The 14,177-nt window shown below is 46.2% G+C and overlaps 1 protein-coding gene and 1 non-coding gene across 16 annotated transcripts in view; both read left to right on the plus strand.

The window, feature by feature from the left end:
* The window catches only part of SYT17 (synaptotagmin 17), a 134,379-nt gene that overhangs the window by 26,745 nt on the left and 93,457 nt on the right, over window positions 1-14,177 (plus strand). The gene's annotated exons all lie outside the window — the stretch shown is intronic.
* On the plus strand, window positions 9,540-9,612 carry TRNAK-CUU (transfer RNA lysine (anticodon CUU)). The gene has a single exon. It is a non-coding gene; the product is annotated as a tRNA-Lys (tRNA).

The raw sequence follows: 14,177 nt of genomic DNA on the forward strand, positions 1-14,177 counted from the left end.
TTCAGGGGCGTGTGATCTCTGCAAGTGAATCTCTTGGCAGCCATCTCTCTCGGCGCTGGGTTGGGTGGGCGGGGACAGTCCTCAGCTTTCCCCACTCAGCCAGTGTCTCCTCTTCTGCTCCCAGAGGCAGGGAGCAGGGATGGTTTGGAATATTGCGGGACCTGGTCTCTGCGTTTTAGAAATCCCAGAGCGAGGCGCTAGGCCCCACCAGTTGTCTGCTCCTTAGTGCCTGTCCCTTGTTCCCAGCTGTGGGCCCAGGCAGCCAGTTCTGGGTACAGCAGGGGATGTCCCCCTCCGTATCCTGTTGATGTACAGCTTAAGACTTGGCCAGACTCTCCATAACATCGGCTTCTGCTTCTGTGTATTCTCGGTGCTTCTGGCATGGGGAAGGAACTCGTTAGATGTTTTCTGAATTGAATAAATATTGTTGTGTAAAGGGGATTAACTTTAGAGGAGTTGGGACCTGGTGAAGGTCCCGGCTTCACCCTTTACCAGCTGTGTGAATTGGAGCCCCACTCCTCACCTGTCAGGGATAATAACGCAACGCTTACAGCATGGGAAGTTGGGGCAGTGATGTGAGGATAACAATAGAGAGAGCTGACTCTGACCTAGTACTCACTGTGTCAGGCATGGGGCTAAGCATTTCTATTGTATTAGCAATTGTTACCATCCCATTTTATAGATGGGGAAACTGAGGCATGCATTAAGTAACGTGCCCAAGGCCACAGGCCTGGGGTTTGCACCCAGGCTGTCCAGCTGTTAGCCATTCTACTCCACTATATTCCATCTTGATAAACCAAGATCAGGCAGGCAAAGCCCCTGGCGTATAATATACACCGAGTAGGGACTAACTGGGAGCTCCCGTGCGGGGAAGGAGAGGGAGGAAGCCGAAAAGAGGAAGGAGACATTGGGAAGCAAGTAAGGCGGAGGCCATGAGGAATGGGCCAGAGGTTCTGATTTGTGTTTCAGGAGATGCTACTTTGACCTTACCGTGTCCCAGGCAGATAGAGATAGAAAGAATTTTAGCACATTTTTTAGAAGGAAAACTCCAGACACCCAGAGTTGTGTGTTGATTGGGCCCAGAACCTGGAAACTGCCAGAAGTGACACACACACCGCCAGCCCCTCCTGACCGCATATTGGATCTTGAGATCGCTCGCCGCCAGATACTTGAACGGGCGAAGCCCTGGACAAAGCAAATGTCAGTTTTTTAATGAGCATTCCTCTTTAACTTACCCTGAGCTGCTGTCAGCCTTGACTCGTTCAATAGGATGCTGGCCTTTCTGTGTGTTAAAAGGGTTCCCCGCCTAGGTTTTGGTGAGCACCTGTGTTTTGGCAACACTGTGCAGCCAGTGCCGGGCGCAGGCCAGAGCCTTAGAAGGCAGCATTAACTAGAAGTTTCTTTTCATGTGGTCCTTCGTGTTTTCCTCCTCCTGAAGTAGAGATGGAGTTTACATCTCAGACCTCAAAATGAGCTTTTGGTTCCTGGTTATGATGTCAACTAGAAGGGGAACGAGAGATGGTTTGGTCCGAGCCTGTTTTCTGGATGAGAAGACTGCAGCACAGAGCAGTTGAGTCACTTGTCCAAGGTCACACAGCTTTCAGCGATAGCTTTTGGAGACGAGTTAGGCCTCCAGGTGGGAGGTCTTACCTCTGTGGCACAGTGTTTTACCTCACAAGGGAAAGGATCTGTGGTGCCCGAGAGCCCTGGAACATACAGACTTCAGTTCAAGTCCTGGCCTTTATACCCTCTAGAGGTGGGGGGCCCAGAGAGTTACCGTGTCATCTCTAAGTCTCGGTTTCTTTGTCTATAAAATGAGGGTTATATATCGTGTGCTGGAGCCAGCTTCCCCTGGCTCACAGAGCTAATTGTAAATTTTCAAGCATTTCACAAGCCGATTAACTTCACACTGAAGTCAGCCATTGTGTAGGAAATGGACCCATGCTACTACTCGGAGCCCTTTCCCCTCCTGGAGGGCTACACACTTATCTGCACATCACTGACCATAGTGTACTTTCTTCAGGGTGTTTTTTGGGGCTACCAGGGGGCTAGTTTGCTCAAGGCTGAAAGTGCAGAGCCTTGACGTATGTATACAGTGGTGCCATATGAAGAGGACAGCCCCACAGTCCCGCAGTCCTCAGGCCAGCAGGAGCCCAGCCGGAGCCCAGCCACTTCCTGTTGTGTGACCTTGGGCGGTTACTCTCTATTGCTGATAATGACAATTGCTGACTCTTCCTGTGCTTGTCCCTGTTTTAGGGCTTTCCATATACATCTGAAAATCCCTGAGGGACTGTCATTATTCCCCACTTTTCATTTTAAACACCCAAAGCACGGGAACGCCTGGCTGGCTCAGTTGGTAGAGCATACAATGCTTGACCTCAGGGTCGTGTGTTCAAGCCCCATTTTGGGGGTAGAGGTTACCTTAAAAAAAAAAAAAATCTTTAAAAAAGTTTAAAATAAGCTAAATTCAAAACCGGAGGCGCAGAAAGTCTGAGGAGCTCGCCCAGGGCTGTGCAGTTAGTGAATGGGGGAGTCTGACTTCACAGTCTGGCGTCTGCTCCCGGCCTCCACCCTGTCTCGCTGAGGCCCAGCTTCCTCCCGTGGAAAATGGCAGGAAAAGCAAATTGGAGCTCAAGAGTTGTGGGGAGGGTGGCATCTGCTTATGCCTGCCGTGTTCACACCGGCCCAGCACAGTACAGGTCCTCACATCAGGTGCGCTGACTGCTGGTAAGCCGTGAGGAAATGTTGCTGTCCATCATTACCGTGATCGTGGTGCTGAAATCTTAGCCAGGGAACTTGGACTCCGTGTGACCAAGGAGATTAAAGCAACACTGGCCAGCAAGTAATTCGTCAACCCCAGCTGGGGTTGAGCAGATGAGGTTGGAGCTCTTGAGCAGCTGGCTGGTTGGGTGGCCCAGGTGTCTGGCGATCAGCTTCAGAGAGAATGTTGGGGCGGCCCAGGTGTCTGGCAGCTTTAGGGAGAATGTTGGGGCTCTGCTCCGAGAAGGAGAGGTGGACGGTCTCAGGGGGCTTGTCGCCATGGACTGAGGCTGTTCTCATGGCAGGTTCTGGGGCTACAGACAAGCGTGAGACCCGGTCCCTTCCTTCAAGACTCTCAGTATAACAAATGGTGACCAAGCCTGTCGGTGCTTGGGAAGCATTTTCTGTACATGACCCCATTGAATCATGCAAGCCTGTGAGGTACAGTGATCAGCCCCATGTTCCACATGAGAAAACAGAAGTCCTGGCCAGTGAATGACTTGCCTCAGATGTTCAAGGAGTAAATGTTGAAGCCAGGGCTTGAACTGAGGTGACCTCAACACGTCCATTCCTGGAGTGGCCTCTGAGAAACAGTCATGGCCATGGATCACTAGGATACAAGGTGAAAATGAGGGGAGCCCTAAGGGGGGAAGGGTCTTCAGTTCCAGCAGCAGCAGAACTGAGTCTGGCCGGCTTAAGGGAAAGGATAAATAAAATGATAACAGATTCACATACTAAATGCTGGGCTCTGAGCTCTTCCCACTTATTAACAATTTAATTCTTTCATCAACTCGGCCTGCTAGGTGTTCTTACGATCCCATTGCACAGATAAGAACACAAAGGCAGGGGAGTTGGGGAATCTGCTCACAGAATAAGTAGGAGAGCCGAGATTCATACCAGGCTTTCTGGGAGAAAAAGAAGGCCGTCCTGAAGGGTGGTGGAGTAGTTCATAGAAGCAAAGGAATAATTGAACCTCGAGGCCCCCGGGCAGCTCTGGGACCTTCTTGAGCAGAGCTCCATGGACTTGTCTGATGGGGTCGGATGCCCAGGCCTAGCCCCACCCAAACCACAGCCGAAGAGGTTCTGGGACCAGAGTAAGTGGAGAGGCATGCCGAATAGACCAAAACAACACGTACTGCCTGTAGGGCTCCCTAAAACCTGAAACTGAGAGAAAGTGCGGGGTTTTAAAAAAGGTTTTATTCATTTGAGAGAGAGCGAGAGAGTGCATGAGTGTGGGGGAGGAGCAGAGGGAGAGGGAGAGGCAACCCCCCCCCCCCCCCCAGCAGCAAGCAGAGAGCCTGAGCAGGGAGTCCTACGAGGGGCTCAATCCCAGAACCCTGGGATCGTGACCTGAGCCGAAGATAGATGCTTAATCTGCTGAGCCACCCAGGTGCCCCGCTTTTTTCCTTTCTTATGTCGGCTGCCCTCAGAAGCACTATTACACACACACACACACATACACACACATACACACACACACACCACACACACACACACACACACACACACACCCTTACTTTCAGGGCACCTGTCTGACAACTGAGCTCAGTTCTGACACTCACTGAGTGAAGGGCTCCGTCCTCACCGACCGCCCCCATTTCAGATGCCAGTCACAAGTCCCAAGGTGAATCCATGCTTCTGATAAACCCAGCTATCAATCAGGGGGTCTCCTGACCTCTGCCTCAGGTTCCGTAATTTGCTAGAATTGCTCACAAAACTTAGACATTTTCCTGTTTTTTGTTTGTTTCTTTTTTAAAGGATATAACTCAGGAGCAGCCAGATGGAAAGCAAAACATAAGGCAAGGTATTGGGGCAGGGGCACAGGACCCTTTTGGGGTCCACCCCCCTCCTGGTACCTTAATGTGTTCCACTAACACAGAAGCTCTCTAAACGCTGTTATTTAGGAGTTTTTTTTTTTTTTAAATGGAAGTTTCATTACGTAGACACAGTTGATTAAACCATTGGCCATTGGTGATTGAATTCAGCCTCTACTCTCTCCCCTCTCTAGAGGATGGGGTTTGGGGCCAAGAGAGTCACAACCCTCTAATGTGCCTTTGTCTCTCTGGCAACCAGCCTTCCTCTTGAAGCTATCTGGGGACCCCCAGCCCTTAGTCATCTCATTAGCATCCAGAGGACACTCTTATCTGCCCCAGAAATTCCAAGGGTTTTAGGAGCTGTGTGCCAGAAACTGGGGACAGAAACCAAGTATGTGTTTCTTACTGTGTCACGCAGCAACTCTGCCGCCTCCTTGCTGTGATGTCCAGCACACACCTTGGCTGTCCTCCGTCTCCGGTTACTCATGGGCTCAGTGAGGATAATGCTAGTCCCTCTCCAGGGGCCTGTGGTGCGGATTAAATGAGGAGATAAAGGAAAGGACTCAGAATCCCGGGCCTGGCACAGAATCGCCCAGTAACACTGGATAATGTAGGAAGAAAAGGTTGAATTCCCTAGGGGTTGAATTCTGGAGAAAACTTCATTTAAGAGCAAAAGAAAGGGATTGAGAACAATGAAGACCAAGAATTGGAAGCTGGGAGGGAGCACGGTCATCCAATCAACAGGAATTTCAAGAAGAGCTTTTCCCCACTATAGAACTTCATGGGGGTGTCTGTTACGTCCCTCGTTTTCCCCAGGAGGATAGGTAATGAGGCCCAGAGGGGTTCAGCAGCAAGTCCAAGGCCACACAGGCAGTATGTGCTAGAGCTGGCATTGAAATGTAGGACTGTGACCTCAGTCCTTTGCCTGATCTGTCGCCATGTTAGTTTCCCGGGACTGCGTCACAAGTTCCCACAAATCGGGTGGTATACCACTGCAGCAGGAATTTATTTTTTCATGGCTCTCTCGTGGTTCTGGAGTCTGGAAGTCCGACATCAAGGTGTTGGCGGGAGTTGGTTCCTTTCTGGAGGCATCGAGGGGGATCCTGTTCCATGCCCTTCTCCTGGCTTCTGCTGGCGTGGCAGTCCTCGGCACTTCTCGGCTTCCAGACGTATCACCTGACTCTGCTTCCATTGTCACGCTATGTTCTTCTCCATGTGTGCCTGTCTTCTTATAACGACACCAGGGCCCACCCAATGCCAGTATGGTCTCGTCTTAATTACAGATGACCAGATCCCCATGGCCCAATAAGATCATATTCACAGATGTCACGGGTTAGGGTTTCAGCCTGTCTTTTGATGGAAACAGTCTAATGTGTAACAACTACCCTAACCCAATTTCTGCCAAATGCTAGGCAGAAAAAAGGGGTGCGTGAAAACATGGAGTGTGCGGTCCCTCCCCGCAGAAATTATAGGACACGAAAAGTCCAGGAGCCTCATAAAAGAGTCTGTTACAAGAGGTACTGGAAAAGCAGGTAAGCGCAACGTGAGTGGAAGACGGAGTCGGTAGGAGAGGTGGCTTGAAACGGCAGAGGAGCAACGAGGTGCAGCCAGAGAAGTCCTTTTAAAACATTAGGTCTAATTAGGTGACTGCCTGCCTAAAGCCTTCTGTGGCTCCCTGTTTCTCAGGTGAGTCCATACTAATCACCTGGCGACAAAGCAGGAACTGACCTGTCTTCTGCCCCAGCCTCAGGTCTGCACCCACCCCTCACCCCGGGCCCCCTTACCCCCGTCACTTGTCCATATTGGCCGTTTGGGTTATTGTCTGTGCCTGTTCCTTGGCCCTCTGACCCCTGTCCCTACTTCTGCAGGGGGTGTCTTGGGAAGACAGCACTCTGTTATTCTTCAGAGCACACACCACAGTGCTAATGACGTCATCCCGTATCCATTAGTCATGCGTGGTAATTAATTAAATAATGCTCACTGTCAGGAACTGCATTACAGGGACCTGGACTGTCATGCTCACGGCTGTGTCCTCTGTGTCTAGCACCATCAGGATAATCATGGAGCACCCACTGTGTGCCAGCCCTGTGCCCTCCGTGTGGTGGATACTCTGTAAATAACTACTCATGGGATGCTTGGGCTGGATCTGAGGTTGGGAGATGATGGTGAGACCCAGAGAAGCAGAGAGGGACATGTTGCACAGAACTAGAATGAGTAGATAGAAATAGGGCCTGGGGACTGGGCTGTGCTGGCTCAAAAGCCCTCCCTTAGGGGCGCCTGAGTGGCTCAGTGGGTTAAAGCCTCTACCTTCGGCTCAGGTCGTGTGTGATCCCAGGGCCCTGAGATCGAGCCCCGCATCGGGCTCTCTGGTTGGCAGGGAGCCTGCTTCCTCTGCTCTCTCTGCCTGCTTCTCTGCCTACTTGTCATCTCTGTCTGTCAAATGAATAAATAAAATCTTCAAAAAAAAAAGTCCTCCCTTACCTGGTAGAACTTCTCCCCGCCCTTGTCAGTGAGTGCCCTGGCCCATCCTGGCCGCTGCTTCTTCTGCTTGAGGGGGACTCTCCGTAACGTCATTTGTATCCACTGTTAGTCCTTTGTTACAGACACTGGGTGGTAGGAAACAAGGCTTCATGCTGTCCTTTCCAGTTTGGGTGGATACCGTTGCATGTTCTGGAGCAATCTCTCTTAGAACAAACAGCTTGGCTATAAGATGTTCAGGAAGAGCTCAATTTACAATAGAGTCAGGATCTCGCTCTTGAGATGCTTGAGTGCATCTGCAGTACGTTGACTGAATTTAGATGGCCATTGAATGCTAGACCCAAACTCCGTATCTTCCCGTTGAGCTGCTCTCCTGTCTTCTCTGGAAGGTTTAGCTTCATTTGCAGGATATAAACAAACATTGCTCTGCGTCAGCATTCATCAGGACTCTGTCTGTACAGAGTAACGTAAAATCACTACCCTCAAGGAGGTCATTGTCTTGTGGGGCAGAAAGACAGGAGGAAAGATGGTTACTGCCTCAAAAATGAAAACAGAGAACGCCTGGGTTGCTCAGTGGGCTAAGCCGCTGCCTTCGGCTCAGGTCATGATCTCAGGGTCCTGGGATCAAGTCCCGCATCGGGCTCTCTGCTCAGCAGGGAGCCTGCTTCCCTCTCTCTCTCTCTCTCTGCCTGCCTCTCTGTCTACTTGTAATCTCTTTCTGTTAAATAAATAAATAAAATCTTTAAATAAAAAAATGAAAACAGAGCCTTACCTCACACCATACACCAAAACCAAGTCCAGATGGTCCAAGGACTTAGACTTGAAAGGCCAAACCTTTAGAAGGAAAAGAAGGAGACTATTTTTACAACTTGCGCATAGCAAAGCACTTCTAAAAAAGTCATTAAGCACAAGCCGTGGAAGAAGACATTGGGTGCATTCTGCCACATTAAAATTCTGCACTCGGCTCATCAGAAAATATGGTTAAAAAATTAAAAGTCAAGCCACAAACTGGGAAAATATATTTGCTATACACACATATTAGGTTGCTAGGGCTGTTGTAACAAAGTACTAAAAACCGAGCTGAGTGGCTTCAGCAACAGAAATTTACTGTCTCACAGTTTTGGAGGCTAGCGAGCAGTTCAAGATCCGGATGTCAGCAGGGACATAATCCCTCTGAGGGTTCTAGGAAGGATCTGCTGGAGTCCTCTCTCCTGGTTTCTGATAATTCCACGGCTTTTGGAAACATAACTTAATGCTTCGCATAGCTCTCCCTCTAATGTGCACGCATGTCTGTGTCCAGTTTCTGTCTTTTATAAAGATACTGGTCATACTGGATTAAAGGCCCATCCTACTCCCATATGACTTCATCCTATGAATTCTATCTGTAAGGATGCTATTTCCAAATAAAGTCACATTCTGAGATCCTGGGGGTTGGGACTTAAACATGAATATTTGGTTGCGGGGGCAGGGCGACACACAACTCAACCCATAACAACACATAACCTATGGGTAATGTAGTATCCATAATATTTAAAGGCCTTTTGGTAAATGAATAAGAGAAAGACAAATACCCAACAGAAAAATGGGCACAAAGAAATGAACAGAGTTTTCATGAAAGAGAGAGTATAAAGAGCCGATGAACATGAAAGTGGCCAGGGAAATACAAACTAAATCCAGAATAAGATTTCCAGGGGACAGGAATCATTAGAAAGCTTTACCATAAAAGACAGACACAGTCCAGTCTGAAATATATATTACCAGGCACAACGCGGGCATGCAGAAGGGCATTGAACTCACCCAGAAAGAACAACATTTCCGTGCAAAAGAGGAAATGCAGTTACATCAGTATATGACTAGATAGTCATTCAAACTAAATATTTTAGCAGCCCGACTGGATCCCATGCCCGGTCACAATGGTAGTATTCAGGCCTGGTGGCTTTGTGGGGAGACTTCTGTCCTTTCCTTCTGCTGGTCGTCATGAAATGAAGTTCAGCCCTTTTAGCTGGTCTTGCAGTTCATACTGAGCAGCAGAAAAATATCAGCAGAAAAACATTTTTGATATGTCTTGATCTACTCTTTGACCCCATAATATCACTAGTGGGTTTTATTAGAAGGATGTAATCTGGGGTGCTTGGGTGGCTCAGTCAGTTAAGTGTCTGCCTTTGGTTTGGGTCATGATCCCAGGGTCCTGGGATCAAGCCTCACATTGGGCTCTTTGCTCTGTGGGGAACCTGCTTCCCCCTCTGCCTCTGCTCCTCCCCCTGCTTGTACTCTCTCTCATGCTGTCTCTCAAATAAAAATCTTTTTTTAAAAAAGGATATAATCTAAAAGAAGAGTCTAGTGGCCAATTTTAGGTCATTTAATGCCCACTTAGGTCATTAAAAATAACCTTAAGTACCTAGCAATAGGAAAATGGTTAAAATAAATTACAGTATTTTAGCCTAATGGAATATTCTGTGTAGACATTAAAAATGAAACTAATGGGGCGCCTGGCTGGCTCAGTGGGTAGAGCATGTGACTCTTGATCTCGGGGTCATGAGTTCAAGCCCCATGTTGGGCAAAGAACTCAAGAATGAATGATGGGGCGCATGGGTGGCTCAGTTGTTCGGCTCAGCTCATGATCCCAGGATCCTGGGATCGAGCCCCATATCAGGCTCTCTGCTTAGTGGGAAGCCTGCTTCTCACTCTCCCACAACCCCCTGCTGTGTTCTCTCTCTCACTGTATCTCTCTCTCTCTCTCAAATAATAAGATCTTTAAAAGAAAAAAAGAATGAATGAATGAATAAGATACTTATGATGTCTAGGTGCTAACATGAGAAACAAGCATGTCTGTTCATTTAAGTTTGGGGGGTGGTTCAGAATGTGCCTGTGTCGTCAGGGCAGTTATGCAAGTAATATTTTTGTGTATTGACAGGGACTGCGAAAGAATTCCAAAGGGGACAGGGTGGAGGCAACAGAGACTAGAGGGCGTGAGGCAGTGTGGCTGGGATGGTCGTTGGAGTTTTGCTTTTTTAACAATCCATTCCTATTTTAATGTTGTTCATGCAGTAAGTGAAGAGACAAAAGATTTCTCGCGACCTGTGAGAACAAAGATGGGGAAGCACAGAGCAGCCTTGTGCAGACCTCGTGGAAAGTGACATCTGGAAGCCTCTGCTAGGCGTGTGAGAGCCCGAGCACCATTCCGAATGTCCGATGACATCTGTCTCGTGATAGATGTGATAGATGTCGTGATAGATGTCTCCTGGTAGACCAGGAGAGCCAGGCTATTGTTTTTCACAGAAAGTGTCCTTTGTCCCAGATGGTTTTCTTTGAGTTCCTTTTTACTGATTAGAACCTAGTGGTTTTCAAAGGCTGTGGGGCCGGGGGGGTAGAGGGGAGAGAGTTTTTGTCTGGGTAGAGAGCAGAGCAGCATTTGTACAAGCTGCTTGTAAGGGCTTGTAGGATGGCTTCTGGATTCATTTGAGTAATTTACAGATGGTCTATTTTGGTTCTCCCAAGCCCACCCCATGTGGTTCAACCAAATTAAGCACATCAGGCTCTTCAAAAAGGAAACCGGGACTGTTTATTTGTGACATGGCGTTAAAATGGGAAAAGGGAGAAATGGCACCTGTCACCCACTTTCTTCTCCCAACACAGCTCCAGTTCTCTTGAGGTTGAGGAGGGCACGCAACAGACCCGGGGTGGGTGGGACCCCGCTTCAGACTGTGACGTGGCAGTGGTGACCCTCCACAGAGGGGCTGTGGAGCCTGTTCTTTTTTTTTTTTTAATTTTTAAAAAATTTTTATTTTATATTAACATATATATATATATATATATATATGAAGAATATATTATTTTCCCCAGGGGTACAGGTCTGTGTATCTTCAGGCTTACACGTTTCACAGCACTCACCATAGCACATACCCTCCCCAATGTCCATAACCCAACCACCTTATCCCTACTCCCCCATCCCCAGCAACCCTCAGTTTGTTTGGTGAGATTAAGAGTCTCTTATTGTTTGTCTCCTTCCCGATCCTGTCTTGTTTCATTTTTTTCCCTCCATACCCCCCCAATCCCTCACCCTGCCTCTCAAATTCCTCATATCAGAGAGATCATATGATAATTGTCTTTCTCTGATTGACTTATTTTGCTTAGCATAATACCCCCTAGTTCCATCCACATCATTGCAAATGGCAAGATTTGGGGGGAGTTTTGATGGCTGCATAATATTCCATCATATATATATATATATATATATACACACACACACATACACACATACACACATACACACACACATATACATATACATATACATATCATATCTTCTTTATCCATTCATCTGTTGATGGACATCTAGGTTTTTTCCACAATGTGGCTATTGTAGACATTGCTGCTATAAACATTCAGGTGCACGTGCCCCTTTGGATCACTACATTTGTATCTTTAGGGTAAATACCCAGTAGTGCAATTATGAATCATAGGGTAGCTCTATTTCAAACTTTTTGAGGAACCTCCATGCTGTTTTACAGAGTGGTTGTACCAGCTTGCATTCCCACCAACAGTGTAGGAAGGGCCCCTTTCTCTGCATCCTCACTAACATCTGTCATTTCCTAACCTGTTAATTTTAGCCATTCTGACTGGTGTGGGGTGATATCTCACTGTGGTTTTGATTTGTATTTCCCTGATGCCAAGTGATGTTGAGCACTTTTTCATGTGTCTGTTGGCCATCTGGATGTCTTCTTTGCTGAAGTGTCTGTTCATGTCTTCTGCCCATTTCTTGATTGGATTATTTGTTCTTTGGGTATTGAGTTTGATAAGTTCTTTATGGATTTTGGATACTAGCCCTTTATCTGATATGTCATTTGCAAATGTCTTCTCCCATTCTGTCAGTTGTCTTTTGGTTTTGTTGACTGTTTCCTTTGCTGTGCAAAAGCTCTTGATCTTGATGAAGTCTCAATAGTTCATTTTTGCCCTTGCTTCCCTTGCTTTTGGCAATATTTCTATGAAGAAGTTGCTGTGGCTGAGGTGGCTGAGGTCAAAGAAGTTATTGCCTCTGTTCTCCTCAAGGATTTTGAAGGGTTTCTGTCTCATAATGAGGTCTTTCATCCATTTTGAGTCTATTTTTGTGTGTGGTATAAGGAAATGGTCCAGTTCCATTCTTCTGCATGTGGCTGTCCAATTTTCCCAACACCATTTGTTGAAGAGACTGTCTTTTTTCCATTGGACATTCTTTCCCCCTTTGTTGAAGATTAGTTGACCATAGAGTTGAGGGTCCATTTCTGAGCTGTCTATTCTGTTCCATTGATCTATGTGTCTGTTTTTGTGCCAGTACCATACTGTACTGATGATTACAGCTTTGTAATACAGCTTGAAGTCTGGAATCGTGATGCCACCACCTTTGGCTTTCTTTTTCAACATTCCTCTGGCTATTTGAGGTCTTTTCTGGTTTCATATAAATTTTAGGATTATTTGTTCCATTTCTTTGAAAAAAGTTGATGGTATTTTGATAGGAATTGCATTAAATGTGTAGATTGCTCTGGATAGCATAGACATTTTCACAATATTTGTTATTCCAATCCATGAGCATGGAATGTTTCTAGGTTTCTTTGTGTCTTCCTCAATTGCTTTCATGATTACTTTATAGTTTTATGAGTATAGATCCTTTGCCTCTTTGGTTAGATTTATTCCTAGGTATCTTATGGGTTTGAGTGCAATTGTAAATAGGACTATTTAATTTCTCTTTCTTCTGTTTTGTTGTTGGTGTATAGAAATGCAACTGATTTCTGTGTATTGATTTTATATCCTGACACTTTACTGAATTCCTGTATGAGTCCTAGCAGTTTTGGAGTGGAATCTTTTGGGTTTTACACATAAAGTATCATATCACCTGCAAAGAGTGAGAGTTTGACTACTTCTTTGCCAATTTGGATGCCTTTAATTTCTTTTTGTTTTCTGATTGCTGAGGCTAGGACTTGTAGTTCTATGTTGAATAGCAGTGGTGATAGTGGACATCCCTGCCATGATCCTGACCTTAGGGGAAAAGCCCCCAGTTTTTCCCCATTGAGAATGATACTCTCGTGAGTTTTTAATAGATGGCTTTGATGGTATTGAGTTATGTACCCTCTATCCCTACACTTTGAAGAGTTTTGATCAAGAAAGGATGCTTTCCTTTGTCAAATGCTTTTCAGCATCTATTGAGAGTATCATATGGTTCTTGTCCTTTCTTTGATTAATGTATTGTATCGCATTGATTGATTTGCAGATGTTGAATCAACCTTGCAGCCCAGGAATAAATCCCATTTGGTCATGGTGAATAATCCTTTTAATGCACTGTTGGATCCTATTGGCTAGTATTTTGATAAGAATTTTTGCATCCTTATTCATCAAGGATATTGGTCTATAATTCTCCTTTTTGGTGGGGTCTTTGTCTGGTTTTGGGATCAAGGTAATGCTGGCCTCATAAAATGAGTTTGGAAGTTTTCCTTCCATTTCTATTTTTTTGAACAGTTTCAGAAGAATAGGTATTAGTTTTTCTTTAAATGCTTGGTAGAGGGGCACCTGGGTGGCTCAGTGGGTTAAGCCTCTGCCTTTGGCTCGGGTCATGATCTTGGGGTCCTGGGATTGAGCTCCACATTGGGTTCTCTGCTCGGCGGAGAGCCTGCTTCCCTTTCTCTATCTCTGCCTGCCTACTGTGATTCTCTCTCTCTGTCAAATAAATAAATAAAATCTTAAAAAAAAATTTTTTTTTAAATGCTTGGTAGAATTCCCCTGGGAAGCTGTCTGGCCCTGGGCTCTTGTTTGTTGGGAGATTTTTAATGACTGCTTCAATCTCCTTACTGGTTATGGGGCTGTACAGATTTTCTGTTTCTTCCTGGTTCAGTTTTGGTAGTTTATACGTCTCTAGAAATGCATCCATTTCTTCCAGATTGTCAGATTTGCTGGCGTATAGTTGCTCATAATATATTCTTATAATTGTTTGTATTGCTTTGGTGTTGGTTGTGATCTCTCCTCTTTCATTCATGATTTTATTTATTTGGGTCCTTTTTCTTTTCTTTTTGATAAGTATGGCCAGGGGTTTATCAATCCTATTAATTATTTTAAAGAACCAGCTCCTAGTTTCATTGATTTGTTCTACTGTTCTTT

The sequence above is a fragment of the Mustela lutreola genome, chromosome 17, assembly GCF_030435805.1.
Source record: "Mustela lutreola isolate mMusLut2 chromosome 17, mMusLut2.pri, whole genome shotgun sequence".
Taxonomy (NCBI): domain Eukaryota; kingdom Metazoa; phylum Chordata; class Mammalia; order Carnivora; family Mustelidae; genus Mustela; species Mustela lutreola.